We start from the raw sequence: 13,233 nt of genomic DNA, 5'->3' as shown, positions 1-13,233 counted from the left end.
AGCAACCTTTCGGTTACTGGCCCAATACTCCTACCCGTCAGGCTACCTGCCACCCAACAAACGATGAAGACAGACATTATCTTCACTCTTGAGACACAATTGATGTACCGTTAGTCCAAACAAACCTACAGTAAAGAAATGATGATGTTATATTATTCACATGGATATTACACCACGTAGCATTGTTCTTTCCCAAGCTTTAAGTGGAGTACAAATACTCAAGCACATTTCAAGTCAAATGATTGCCTTCCCTGGAAATGACACACTTAAAACAGTCTATGAGAATGGAGTTTGTATGACTGCCTTTATTCAACAAGGGAACTGTCTCTAATAGAATAAATGGTGTAATAACTCTCCCGCTGAGGAAGCTTCTATAAAAAATATTCTTTCACATTTATGAACGGACTATTGTAAATCAACAATTAATTTATTCTCAACAAAAAATGTAACGCAACATGCAACAATTTCAACCATTTTACTGAGTTATAGTTTGTATAAGGAAATCAGTCAATTTAAATGAATAGATTAGGCCCTTAATCTATGGATTTCACATGACTGAGCAGGGGCACAGCCATGGATGGGCCTGGGAGGGTTTAGGCCCACCCACTTGGGAGCCAGGGCTTTATTACATACTCCTCAATTTCATCAGTTGTCTGGGTGGCTGGTCTCAAGACGATCCCGCAGGTGAAGAAGCTGGATGTGGAGGTCCTGGGCTGGTGTGGTTACACGTGGTCTGCGGTTGTGAGGCCTATTGAACGTACTGCCAAATTCTCTAAAACAACATTGGAGGTGGCTTATGGTAGAGAAATGAACATTAAATTATCAGGCAACAGCTCGTGGACATTCCTGCAGTCAGCATGCCAATTGCATACGCCCTCAAAACTGCACATTTTATGGTGGCCTATTATTGTCCCTAGAGCAAGGTGCACCTGTGTAATGATCAAGCTGTTTAATCTGCTTCTTTTTATGCCACATCTGTCAGGTGGATGGATTATATTGGCAAACGAGAAATGCTCACAGGGATATTAAAACATTTTTGCACAAAAGTTGAGAGAAATAAGCTTTTTGTGCATATGAAACATTTCTGGGATCTTTTATTTCAGCGCATGAAACATGGGACCAACACTTTACATGTTGCATTTATATATATTTTTCCATATACTATGGTTGAAGTGGAGACATGGAGAGTAGTAGGAGGTGCTCAACCAATGTGAGACGAGATGCAATCAAAATTCATCAGAGCCTTTTGAGGGAAAATGCTCAACTCTCGCTCACAATAAAACAAATGGATACTTTATTATTCTGATTGACATTAAAATGGTGATGTTTCAGACTTCAGAATTAAATAGAGCTCTAATTCAGGTTAGTGTCAGCTTGTTGAAGTAATAATTTTGGATTACCCATAGACCCATGCAGACTCATGCCCCCTGTTAATACACAAAATCATTGAGGAGTAAATATTTAGTCTCTGGGACCCCTATTGCCTTTTGTGTGTTGATTATCTTCAGAGTCATGAAATATTGATGTGAAAACTTAGCAGTGACTTATTGGCAGATGCAGAGCCAGGCCAGGGCAACCTGTCTCTCTTCGTTGGTGTTGTGTGCTTATTTGCTCCATTTAGAATGGTTTTGCCATTGTGCTGTAAGTCGCTCTGGATAAGAGCGTCTGCTAAATGACTTAAATGTAAATGTAAATGTGCTGTAGGATAGGATTTTATTGTGAATACACTGTGAAATGTATTTTTCAGTTTTGAACTAAAAACACCAGGTGGCGCTATGCACTCAAATACAACTCTCCTTAGGTCTTGCTGCATTACATAGTTATTTTATTCAGGGTGTTTTCACATATAGTCCTCTTTAAAACTGATCTCAGTCCTCTTTCGCCAGTTCACTTCACCTATTTTGTGGTCCGACTCCTCTTTGCATTCACATTACTATGTTTAGAAAGGAACCAAGATATTTATCCAACATTCAGTCAGTGCACTGTGGGATTTACAAAGTGCAGGACAAGCCATTCCATCAGAATATGTTATCAAATACAAAAATCTAATGTTATTTGTCACATGCACCAAATACAACAGTGAAATGATTACTTACAAGCCCTTAACCTACATTGCAGTTCAAGAAATAGAGTTAAAATATTTACTAAATAAACAAAAGTTTTAAAAAATGTAATAAAGTTAAACAAGAAAATTACAAAACAATAACGAGGCTACTGTATATACAGGGGGTACCGCTACTGAGTCAATGTGTGGGGGTACAGGTTAGTCGAGATCATTTGTAAAGTGACGATGGATAGATGATAAACAGCGAGGGGGGGGGGGTGAATGTACATTTTCCTGGTGGCTATTTGATTAATTGTTCAGCAGTCTTATGGTTTGGGGGTAGAAGCTGTTAAGGAGCCTTTTGGTCCTAGACCTGGCACTCCAGTACTGCTTGCCGTGTGGTAGCAGAGAGAACAGTCTATGACTTGGGTGACTGGGGTCTTTGTTTGGCCTTCCTCTGACATGTCCTGGATGTCAGGAAGCTTGGCCCCAGTGATGTACTGGGGCTTATGCGCTACCCTCTGTAGCGCCTTATGGTCAGATGCCGAACAGTTGCCATACCAGGTGATGATGCAACCGGTCAGGATGCTCTCGATGGTGCAGCTGTAGAACTTCTTGAGTATCTGGAGACCAGAAAATACCAACATATTTCAAACAGACCACCATAGTCCCTGTGCCCAAGAACACTAAGGTAACCTGCCTAAATAACTACTGACTACTGACCCGTAGCACTCATGTTTGTAGCCATGAAGTGCTTTGAAAGGCTGGTCATGGCTCAAATCAACACCATTATCCCAGAAACCCTAGACCCACTCCAATTTGCAAACTGACCCAACAGAATCAAGGATGATGCAATCTCTATTGCACTCCACACACTCCACACTGCCCTTTCCCACCTGGACAAAAGGAACACCTATGTGAGAATGCTATTCATTGACTACAGCTCAACACCATATTGCCCTCAAAGTTCATCACTAAGCTAAGGACCCTGGGACTAAACACCTCCCTCTGCAACTGGATCCTGGACTTCCTGACGGGCCGCCCCCAGGTGGTAAGAGTAGGTAACAACACATCCGCCACACTGATCCTCAACACGGGGCCCCTCATGGGTGCGTGCTCAGTCCCCTCCTGTACTCCCTGTTCACTCATGACTGCATGGCCAGGCATGACTCCAACACCATCATCAAGTGTGCTGATGACGCAACAGTGGTAGGGCTGATCACCAACCATGTTGAGACAGCCTATGGGGAGAAGGTCAGAGACCAGGCTGTGTGGTGCCAGGACAACAACCTCTCCCTCAATGTGATCTTGACAAAGGAGATGATTGTGGACTACAGGAAAAGGAGGACCGAGCACACCCCCATTCTCATCGACCGGGCTGTAGTGGAGCAGGTTGAGAGCTTCAAGTTCCTTTGTGTCCACATCCCTTACAAATTATCATGGTCCAAACACACTAAGACAGTTGTGAAGAGGGCATGACAAAGCCTATTCTAGATTTGGCATGGGTCCTCAGATTCTCAAAAGGTTCTACAGCTGCACCATCGAGAATATCTTGACTTGTATCAATGCCTGGTATGGCAACTGCTCGGCCTCCGACCGCAAGGCACTACAGAGGGTAGTGCGTATGGCCCAGTGCATCATTATTGCATCTGCCAATAAGTCACTGCTAAGTTTTTACATCAATATTTCATGACTCTGAAGATAATCCACACACAAAAGGCCCTAAAAATTGTCAAAGAATCCAACCACCCTAGTCATAGACTGTTCTCTCTGCTACCGCACGGCAAGCGGTAATGGAGGGCCAAGTCTAGGTCCAAAAGGCTATTTAACAGCTTCTACGCCCAAGTCATAAGACTTCTGCTAATCAAAGAGCTACCCAGACCCCTCTTTTACGCTGCTGCTACTCTCTGTTTATTATCTGTGCATGGTCACTTTAACTCTACCTACATGTACATATTACCTCAATTACCTCAACTAACTGGTGCCCCCCCCCACACACACACATTGACTCTGTACTGGTAGCCCCTGTATATAGCCTTTCTTGTTATTTTACTGCTGCTGTTTAATTATTTATCATTTTTAAAAATGAAGCATTGTTGGTTAAAAAGGGCTTGTAAGTATGCTGTAAGGTGAACCTGTAACCTATTGTGTTCGGCGCATGTGACAAATAAAATTGTATTTTATTTGACCCATGCCAAATCTTTTCAGTCTCCTGAAGGGAAAATGTGTTGTCGTGCCCTCTTCACAACTGTCTTGGTGTGTTTGGACAATGATAGTTTGTTGGTAATGTGGACACCAAGGAACTTGAAACTGTCGACCACTTCAGCCCCGTCGATGTTAATGGAGGCCTGTTCGGCACTCCTTTTCCTATAGTCCACGATCAGCTAGATATACCATATACCTACTTAAAATTGGTAAGCTAATAGATTGCATTTAGTTAAACAACATAACAATTGTAATCAGAATAGCCATAACCATTGTAATCAGAAGATACTATTGAAATATTAATAACATTGGTAACAAATAAATAGCAGAAGAATAACTGCAGATTAAATAATGCTGTAACTGAAAATTGTACACCTAATGTAGGCTACAGCCTCTTTAAGAGCTATAATATATTTTCGACCCTATGTTGTGATTCTCATTAAATATGTTGTCTTCTCTCACTATTCAAACCCCACTATCGAATAAACAGTTTATGAAGCTCTCTTAATCTATAGATCACATATTGCAGACAAATCATCTGAACCAAAAGCTCCACACATATTTAGCCATTTCTGTGCATCATTGACAATCGCTAATCAATATCCAAAAACAACCTGCACATCATCATTTTCTATGTTTTTGTGGCACCAATGTAAGGGGCTATGGCAGGGGAAATGGTGTTGCAGTAGTCTACTGTGTGGTGCAGGAATAATGACAATCGAACCTGGAGAGTTTTGTGTTCACAGTGCCCTAAAAAAGGGAACCGGACTGAGACGGTCTCAGGTCGGGGGCTCTTTTCAGGAGTCTGTGTTCCTTTGGAGTGTTCACACTGCACACAAACAATTAAGCGAACCGCAGTTCGAAGTTCAAAGATTTTGGCTGAAAGAGACCAAGTGTGAACACACCCTTAGACATAACTAAAGTAATTAAGGCCAGTTAACACAACACATTATCAACAATGTGCCGTTTAATCAAATGAAAACGTGTTCCTTTTAAAAGGACTTAGGTATATATGAACAAAAAAATCGAAATGGTATTTAACCACCAAGGAGTTACACAATCACCACACCAGGGGGTGCTATGGTTCTAAGAATGTAATGGACACCTAACAATCCTGACTCCTGACCAGTAAACAGATTTGTCATTTCAGAATTGGTTAAAGTTAGGGTTAGGGTTAAAGCAAAACTCCATTCAACTATCTTTGGGTATTTTTTTCATTAGTCCACTCTTGATACAGTCCCAAAATGTTTTGCTTGTCAGCAGTCAAGTTTTCAAGATATTGCACTTTCAAGAAGAAAAGTGTCACTGGCCACATCATCATGATGATGCAAAATAAGCTTAGTGTTAAGGTTAGGGTCAGTTTTAGATTTTGGTTGGACGTTTAGCAGGTCGGTAGTGTCCTTAGTCTCCATTGATTACCATGGTTACAAGACCTCTGCCACAAGTATAGACGTTGACATGCACAGAGGAGCATTTTAAACAAAAAGCAGAAAGCTCATTTCCACGTTTATGCTGTCTGCGAGCGAGTCACTCTCTCACACAAAGAACAAAAGCTCCACTGCTATGTTTTTTACATAATCAATCTCCCTTGAAATGTTGGCACTCTTTGTCATGCCTTGTTTAAGTGGCTTATAGACTATGTCCAAAGTGGAACCCTATTCCATATATAGTGCACTACTTTTGACCAGGGCCCTGGTCAAAAAATAGTGCACTATAAAGGGAATAGGGTGCCATTTGGGACATACGCCGAGTGTTTTTGTCTATGAGTCAGACAGGCTTTCCCCCAGGACTAGTTAGAGCCTGCAGGTAAGAGACCAAACTGTGTAACTAATACTGAGAAATCATGTAAAACATACACACAGCAATCATCTGGGTCAGTCCTCAAAGACTTGGTCCTCAATACCAACAAGACCAAAGAGATGTGCATAGACTTCAGGAAGTGTACAACACCTACTTCTGCAACATCTATTAGAGGTCAGAATATAGAAATTGTAGAGGAATATAAATATCTGGGTGTCCTCTTGGACAATAAGCTTCAGTGGAGTAAATGTACAGATCTGATCTACAAAAAGAGCCAACAGAGACTGTACTTTGTCAAAAAGCTGGAATCTTTTCATGTAGACTGTACTATATTGACTCTGTTTTACAAATCTTTTATTGAGTATTTTAACTGTTTAAATTGTTTGTGGGTTTGGTAATGCCACTGTCAACCAGATAAATATGTTGAGAAGGATTATCACCACAGCAAGCAAGGTACTTGGAGTCAAACAGACAGGACTGGATGAAATCTTTTTAAGGTCAGGGCCCTCCTGAAATCATTTTAGACCCATTTTAGACCCAAGCCACCCCTTGTACCTGAACTTTGAACTACTCCCCTCTGGGTGCAGGTATAGGGCACCCCTCAGCAGGAAAAACACAACTAGACAATCATTTGTGCCTGGTGTGATATCCCTCCTAAATAGCTCAGGCTAATGTTCCTAGCGTCTCCGTAAGGCCAGCAGGCCAGTCTTTTTAAAAAATGTTTTATTTATTATAATAAAAAATTAAAGTAAGGTATTGGTATGTAACTGTTATGAAAGTTGTATTGTCAAATTTGTTTTGTATTTAAACACCACTTTAAATGTGTACATGACACTGCAACAACATTTCCCCATGGGGACAATAAAGCCAGTAAGTATGTGAAGTAGACGTAAACATACTGTTATATTACCCATTGATATCGCAACACCTTCCTGATTACATATTGGCAGTTTGCCTATTGACTGTAAAAATCAGTATAGCTAGAGCAAGAATGATGGGTCGTTCTAAAGTCAGGTGTCACGAGTATCGTTTCCCCTTGCTGTCTTTCTCAGGTTAGAAGTATGTCAACCCACTTAACTCACAGGTATGTCTCTCATGCTACAGTATATGCTCCTGCACCAAGCGTGTTTTAGGTAAACTACAGTTAGCCTATAGATACATCAAATGCATTGAGTCTCATTCAGAAGATGTCAGTCACTTTCCGTCCCATTTTGGAAAGCCCAGTCCCTATAAGACTTAGTCCCTGTAGTCCACAGTGAGCAGAAAAGAGAATAACAGACTTTGCATGGCTTTATGAAGCTTTACTCTTTCTGGCAGAAGATGCCTTTGTGGCTTTGAACATTAAGGCATGATTTGGATGGGGTGACACAGCAGCTGGTGGTAATAAAGAGCTGTCTAACCCCTGATCACTGCAGTGCAGGTGTACTGACTTTAAGGATTTCTCAGACAGATTCCCATTTGGCGGACACCTAGGAAAGTTGAGAGCTAATGTGCTGTGTGAATGCCAAACGTGGTGTTGTGAATGGTACTTATGGGTCAATGAAATGTATCACCTTGTGTAACAACTGCAGTTTTCCCGTATGATTTATAGGCTTGTATGAATTTATTGTGAAATACTGGAACAGATGAATTTGCATACACTGTTGGAGAAGGACTGAAAGAATCAGTAGTCATGAGTTATTTCCATCTCCGCGATACAGAAAGCCATAACACTTGTCTGGTGTAGCAAGCGCCGCCATTTTATGATGAATACATAAATAAGAGACAACAGTTCAAAACAACAGTTCAACACATTGTTCACATTGTAACGCACTGATCTGTTTCACCTGTCTTTGTGATTGTCTCCACCCACCTCCAGGTGTCTCCTGTTATCCCCATTAGTCCCCGGTTTATTTATCCCTGTGTTTCCTGTCTCTGTGCCAGTTCGTCTTGTTTTGCCAAGTCAACTAATGTTTCTCCTAGCTCCTATTTTCCCCAGTCTCTGTTTTATCCTAGCGCTCCTGGTTTTGACCATTGCCTGTCCTGATGCCGTATCCACCTGCCTGACCACTCTGCCTGTCCTGACCTCGAGCCTGTCCTGACCTCGAGCCTGTCCTGGCCACTCTGCCTGTTCTGACCTCGAGCCTGTCCTGGCCACTCTGCCTGTTCTGACCTCGAGCCTGTCCTGACCACTCTGCCTGTCCTGGCCACTCTGCCTGTTCTGACCTCGAGCCTGTCCTGGCCACTCTGCCTGTTCTGACCTCGAGCCTGTCCTGACCACTCTGCCTGTCCTGGCCACTCTGCCTGTCCTGACCTCGAGCCTGTCCTGGCCACTCTGCCTGTTCTGACCTCGAGCCTGTCCTGACCACTCTGCCTGTCCTGGCCACTCTGCCTGTTCTGACCTCGAGCCTGTCCTGACCACTCTGCCTGTCCTGACCTCGAGCCTGTCCTGACCACTCTGCCTGTCCTGGCCACTCTGCCTGTTCTGACCTCGAGCCTGCCTATGCCCTTGTACTGTTTGGACTCTGCCCTGTTCACTGAACCCCTGCCTGTCCTGACCACTCTGCCTGTCCTGACCTTGAGCCTGTCCTGACCACTCTGCCTGTTCTGACCTTGAGCCTGTCCTGACCACTCTGCCCTGTTCACTGAACCCCTGCCTGTCCTGACCACTCTGCCTGTCCTGACCACTCTGCCTGTCCTGACCACTCTGCCTGTCCTGGCCACTCTGCCTGTCCTGACCACTCTGCCTGTCCTGACCACTCTGCCTGTTCTGACCTTGAGCCTGTCCTGACCACTCTGCCCTGTTCTGACCTTGAGCCTGTCCTGACCACTCTGCCTGTTCTGACCTTGAGCCTGTCCTGACCACTCTGCCTGTTCTGACCTTGAGCCTGTCCTGACCACTCTGCCTGTTCTGACCTTGAGCCTGTCCTGACCACTCTGCCTGTTCTGACCTTGAGCCTGTCCTGACCACTCTGCCCTGTTCACTGAACCCCTGCCTGTCCTGACCACTCTGCCTGTCCTGACCACTCTGCCTGTCCTGACCACTCTGCCTGTCCTGGCCACTCTGCCTGTGCCTGTCCACCACTCTGCCCTGTTCTCTGCCTGTCCTGACCACTCTGCCTGTTCTGACCTTGAGCCTGTCCTGACCACTCTGCCCTGCCTGTCTGACCTTGAGCCTGTCCTGACCACTCTGCCTGTTCTGACCTTGAGCCTGTCCTGACCACTCTGCCTGTTCTGACCTTGAGCCTGTCCTGACCACTCTGCCTGTTCTGACCTTGAGCCTGTCCTGACCACTCTGCCTGTTCTCTGAGCCTGTCCTGACTCTGCCTGTCCTGACCACTCTGCCTGTCCTGGCCACCTGCCTGTCCTGGCCACTCTGCCTGCCTGTCCTGGCCACTGCCTGCCTGTCCTGGCCACTCTGTCTGTCCTGGCCACTCTGCCTGTCCTGGCCACTCTGCCTGTCCTGACCACTCTGCCTGTTCTGACCTTGAGCCTGGCCTGACCACTCTGCCCTGTTCTGACCTTGAGCCTGTCCTGACCACTCTGCCTGTTCTGACCTTGAGCCTGTCCTGACCACTCTGCCTGTTCTGACCTTGAGCCTGTCCTGACCACTCTGCCTGTTCTGACCTTGAGCCTGTCCTGACCACTCTGCCTGTCCTGGCCACTCTGCCTGTCCTGACCACTCTGCCTGTCCTGGCCACTCTGCCTGTCCTGGCCACTCTGCCTGTCCTGACCACTCTGCCTGTCCTGGCCACTCTGCCTGTCCTGGCCACTCTGCCTGGCCACTCTGCCTGTCCTGACCACTCTGCCTGTCCTGGCCACTCTGCCTGTCCTGACCACTCTGCCTGTCCTGACCACTCTGCCTGTCCTGGCCACTCTGCCTGTCCTGGCCACTCTGCCTGTCCTGGCCACTCTGCCTGTCCTGACCACTCTGCCTGTCCTGACCACTCTGCCTGTCCTGGCCACTCTGCCTGTCCTGACCACTCTGCCTGTCCTGACCACTCTGCCTGTTCTCTGCCTGTCCTGACCACTCTGCCTGTTCTCCTGACCACTCTGCCTGTTCTGAGCCTGACCACTCTGCCCTGTCCTGGACCACTCTGCCTGTCCTGACCACTCTGCCTGTTCTGACCTGCCTGTCCTGACCACTGCCTGCCTGTCCTGGCCACTGCCTGTCCTGTCCTGGCCACTCTGCCTGTCCTGGCCACTCTGCCTGTCCTGACCACTCTGCCTGTCCTGGCCACTCTGCCTGTCCTGACCACTCTGCCTGTCCTGGCCACTCTGCCTGTCCTGACCACTCTGCCTGTCCTGGCCACTCTGCCTGTCCTGTCCTGACCACTGCCTGCCTGTCCTGACCACTCTGCCTGTCCTGGCCACTCTGCCTGTCCTGGCCACTCTGCCTGTCCTGGCCACTCTGCCTGTCCTGGCCACTCTGCCTGTCCTGACCACTCTGCCTGTCCTGGCCACTCTCTGCCTGTCCTGTGAGCCTGTCCTGACCACTCTGCCTGTCCTCCTGCCTGTCCCACTCTGCCTGTCCTGGCCACTCTGCCTGTCCTGGCCACTCTGCCTGTCCTGACCACTCTGCCTGTCCTGGCCACTCTGCCTGTCCTGGCCACTCTGCCTGTCCTGGCCACTCTGCCTGTCCTGGCCACTCTGCCTGTCCTGGCCACTCTGCCTGTCCTGGCCACTCTGCCTGTCCTGGCCACTCTGCCTGTCCTGACCACTCTGCCTGTCCTGCCACTCTGCCTGTCCTGACCACTCTGCCTGTCCTGACCACTCTGCCTGACCACTCTGCCCTGGCCACTCTGCCTGTCCTGCCACTCTGCCTGGCCACTCTGCCTGTCCTGGCCACTCTGCCTGTCCTGACCACTCTGCCTGTCCTGACCACTCTGCCTGTCCTGACCACTCTGCCTGTCCTGACCACTCTGCCTGTCCTGACTACTGGTCAACATTTTCAGAACACCTCATTCAAGAGTTTTTATTTATTTATTACTATTTTCTACATTGTAGAATAATAGTGAAGACAACTATGAAATAACATGTGGAATCATGTAGTAACCAAAAAAGTGTTAAACAAATCAAAATATATTATTTGAGATTCTTCAAATAGCCACCCTTTGCCTTGACGTCAGCTTTGCACACTCTTGGCATTCTCTCAACCAGCTTCACCTGGAATGCTTTTCCAACCGTCTTGAAGGAGTTCCCAAATATGCTGAGCACACCCACACCATAACTTCCTCCTCCATGCTTCACTGTGGGAACCACACATGCGGAGATCATCCGTTCACCCACACTGAGTCTCACAAAGACAAAAATCAGTTGATGTTGAACAGTTGATGTTGAGATGTGTCTGTTACTCTGTGAAGTTTTTATTTGTACTGCAATTTCTGAACCTCGTAACTCTAATAAACTTATCCTCTGCAGCAGAGGTAGCTCTGGGTCTTCCTGTCACGACTAGTCAAGGTGGGTGGAATCAGGCGCAGAGAGCAAATAATGAATAGAGGTTTATTCTCCGGTGAACAATAAACACGGACAACCCGACAATACAAACAGGGTGAAAAATATCCAAAACAGGAAATAACAGACAAACCGGAGAAATAAAACACAAAAACACCGACAGCTGAAACTAAATGACAAAAACAAACAATCCCGCACAAAACAAGGGCGGGACAACCTACATTATATACAGATACGAATTAACTAACACACAGGTGAAAACAATCAGACAAAACCAACAGATAACCGAAAAGGGATCGGTAGTGGCTAATAGGACGGTGACGACAACCGCCGAGCACAGCCCGAACGGGCAGGAGAGCCAACCTCGGCGGAAGTCGTGACACTTCCATTCCTGTGGCAGTCCTTGATGGTTTTTGCGACTGCACTTGAAGAAACTTTCAAAGTTCTTGAAATGTTCCATATTGACTGATCTTTACTTATTTGAGCTGTTCTTGCTATAATATGGACTTGGTCTTTTACCAAATAGGGCTATCTTCCATACCTTGTCACAACACAACTGATTGGCTCAAACACATTAAGAAGGAAATAAATTTCACAAATTAACTTCTAACAAGGCACACCTGTTAATTGAAATGCAATTCAGGTGACTACCTCATGAAGCTGGTTGAGAGAATGCCAAGATTGTGCAAAGCTGTCATCATGGCAAAGGGTGGCTATTTGAAGAATCTACAATATTAAATATATTTTCATTTGTTTAACACTTTTGGTTTCTACATGATTCCATATATTGTTATTTCATAGTTTTGATGACTTCACTATTATTCTACAATATAGAAAATAGTAATAAATAAATAAAAACCCTTGAATGAGTAGGTGTTCTAAAACTTTTGACCAGTTGTGTATGTTTTTCTTTTCCATTTTCTATATGATAAAGAGGCATACAAACATGTTTTCTATATGATAAAGAGGCATACAAACATGTTTTCTATATGATAAAGAGGCATACAAACATGTTTTCTATAAGATAAAGAGGCATACAAACATGTTTTCTATATGATAAAGAGGCATACAAACATGTTTTCTATATGATAAAGAGGCATACAAACATGTTTTCTATAAAGTAAAGAGGCATACAAACATGTTTTCTATAAGATAAAGAGGCATACAAACATGTTTTCTATATGATAAAGAGGCATACAAACATGTTTTCTATATGATAAAGAGGCATACAAACATGTTTTCTATAAAGTAAAGAGGCATACAAACATGTTTTCTATATGATAAAGAGGCATACAAACATGTTTTCTATAAAGTAAAGAGGCATACAAACATGTTTTCTATATGATAAAGAGGCATACAAACATGTTTTCTATAAGATAAAGAGGCATACAAACATGTTTTCTATATGATAAAGAGGCATACAAACATGTTTTCTATATGATAAAGAGGCATACAAACATGTTTTCTATATGATAAAGAGGCATACAAACATGTTTTCTATAAGATAAAGAGGCATACAAACATGTTTTCTATATGATAAAGAGGCATACAAACATGTTTTCTATATGATAAAGAGGCATACAAACATGTTTTCTATATGATAAAGAGGCATACAAACATGTTTTCTATATGATAAAGAGGCATACAAACATGTTTTCTATATGATAAAGAGGCATACAAACATGTTTTCTATATGATAAAGAGGCATACAAACATGTTTTCTATAAAGTAAAGAGGCATACAAACATGTT

Source organism: Oncorhynchus gorbuscha, linkage group LG12 (genome assembly GCF_021184085.1).
Source record: "Oncorhynchus gorbuscha isolate QuinsamMale2020 ecotype Even-year linkage group LG12, OgorEven_v1.0, whole genome shotgun sequence".
In the NCBI taxonomy this organism is placed as follows: domain Eukaryota; kingdom Metazoa; phylum Chordata; class Actinopteri; order Salmoniformes; family Salmonidae; genus Oncorhynchus; species Oncorhynchus gorbuscha.
This window is presented reverse-complemented; position numbering follows the sequence as displayed.